Genomic DNA, 2,325 nt, shown 5'->3' with positions numbered 1-2,325 from the left:
AGTTTTTCCAAAGACATACAAATGTCCGTTGGGTACATGAAAAAAATTTCCAACATCACTAATCATCAGGGAAATGCATATCAAAACCACAGTGGGATATCACCTCACACCTGTTTAGAATGGCTGTTATCAAAAAGAAAAGAAACAGCAAGTATTAGCAATAGTGGAGAAAAGGGAACCCTTGTACACTGTGGGAATGTAAATTGGTACAGCCACAACGTAAAACAGAATGAAGTTTCCTCAGAAAAATTAAAGATAGAACTACCATATGATTAAGCAATCCTACTTCTATGTATATATCGAAAGGAAGTCAAATCAGTATCTCAAATAGTTGTCTTTGCTCTCATGTTCATTGCAGCATTACTCACAATAGCCAAGATGTAAAAACAACCTAAATATCCAGCAATGGGTGCATAAAGAAGATGTGGTATATATACAGAAGGGAATATTATTCAGCCATAAAAACGAAGGAAATATATTTGCAAAAGCATTGATGGACCGTGAGGGCATTATGCTAAGTAAAATAAGCTAGACAAAGACAAATACCATATGATCACACTTAAATGTGGAATATAAAAAAAGTCAAACTCCTAGAAACAGAAAGTAGAATAGTGGGGCCCGGGTGTGCAGAAAACATGTTGGTTAAGGGTACAAATGTTCAGTTACAAGATGAGTAAGTTTAGGGACTCTAACGTATGGCATAGTGATTATACTTAATAATACTGTATTAAATACTTGAAAGAAAGAAATGGTAATTATGTGAGGTGATACAGGTGTTACCTAACCCTACTGTTGTAATCATTTCACATATATTAATCTGTCAAATCAACCCATTGTACACCTTAAACTTATATAGTGATATATGTCTAGTTATATCTCACTAAATCTGGGGGGAAAAGTGAATAAAACTTTTTGCTTACACATTCACTCAAAAAATATACATTAAATTAATATATTTTTGGTAATTATCCGTTTATGTCATTTTCCCATATATTTCATATTTGTTACATCACTACAGTGTATGTATATACTCATATACATAGATGTTTATACATATGTATGTATACACAGTCTATTATATATGTTGAGAATATATTCCTAGTTTGTTGGTCAATCGTCCTTGCCACGCCCACCATGGCCACCATTTAGCAAATGGTAGGAAGATAGAGTTTAATGGAGAGCAAAGGCTTTGACAAATACATGAAGGAAGTAGGAATGGAGATGGCTCTGTGAAAAGTGGGTGCAGTGGCCAACCAGACTGTATCATCTCTTCTGATGGCAAAATCCTCACCATAAAAACTGAGAACACTTTGAAAACAACAGTTTTCCTGTAACCTAGAAGTTTGAAGAAACTACAGCTGGTAGCAGAAAAACAGACTGTCTGCAACTACACTAACAATGCATTGGTTCAACATCAGGAATGTGATGGAAGGAAAGCACATTAACAAGAAAACTAGAAGATGGGAAATTAGTAGCAGAAGATGCCATGAACAATGTCACCCGTACTTATGTCTATGAAAAAGTAGGGTAAAAATTCCATCATCATTTTGGACAGGAACTATCTGGGAGGATGAACAAGCTCAGTTCAATGGGGAAATCCCCATACTGCTTTTATTTTTCATTACTGTGTTCAATTACCTGTATCATCAACAGTTTACATGCAACTATTTCAAAGTGTTGATTTAATTATGATCATCCCTTTGGTTAGTAAATAAATGTGTTTGTGCTAAAAATAAAATAAAAAATAAAAAAATAAAATTTGGTCTATCTTGATTCCTGTAGGCAAAAGATGTTTAAAGAGCCAATTTTATAAATACGTTCCTTTTTGATTCTTGCCATTACTTTGAAATATTTATCTATATTATCTTTCAGTGTACTGTTAATATAATATATATAATGTAAATTATAAATATAGACATGCATATCATTTAATCTATCTAAAATGCATCTGGCTTATGCTATGAGATAAAAATTTAATGGCTATTAAATCTAGTCAGATGGAGAATATATTTGTATAATTTTTCAGTGGGTTCTTAAGATCTTAAATGAAAATTTTTTTCTTTTGCTTTCACATGAGAGCAACATCTTGGTTGGTCACAGATAACATACTATCTTCCACAAAATTCTATGGACATTTCAAAATTATCTCCCATCATAAAAATCTGAAACTAACCCAAGTTCACACCTTTGTGGCCAGTTTTCTTTTTTTGTTTCTGTTTTGTTTTCTGATCCTTGCTTATGGATTCATAAGAATATTTTATACTTTTGAAGTTCATAAACATTGCAAGGATGTGTCTAAATGCCTCTTTTTTATAAATTTTATCT

The 2,325-nt window shown here is 32.5% G+C and overlaps 1 pseudogene; it reads left to right on the top strand.

The window, feature by feature from the left end:
- The first annotated feature begins 1,134 nt into the window (after window positions 1-1,134).
- Window positions 1,135-1,531, top strand: LOC115515014 (annotated as a pseudogene).
- Window positions 1,532-2,325: the final 794 nt, after the last annotated feature.

The sequence above is a fragment of the Lynx canadensis genome, chromosome B2 (assembly GCF_007474595.2).
Source record: "Lynx canadensis isolate LIC74 chromosome B2, mLynCan4.pri.v2, whole genome shotgun sequence".
Classification (NCBI taxonomy): domain Eukaryota; kingdom Metazoa; phylum Chordata; class Mammalia; order Carnivora; family Felidae; genus Lynx; species Lynx canadensis.
The sequence above is the reverse complement of the archived record's forward strand: the minus strand, read 5'-3'. Positions and strand labels throughout refer to the sequence as shown.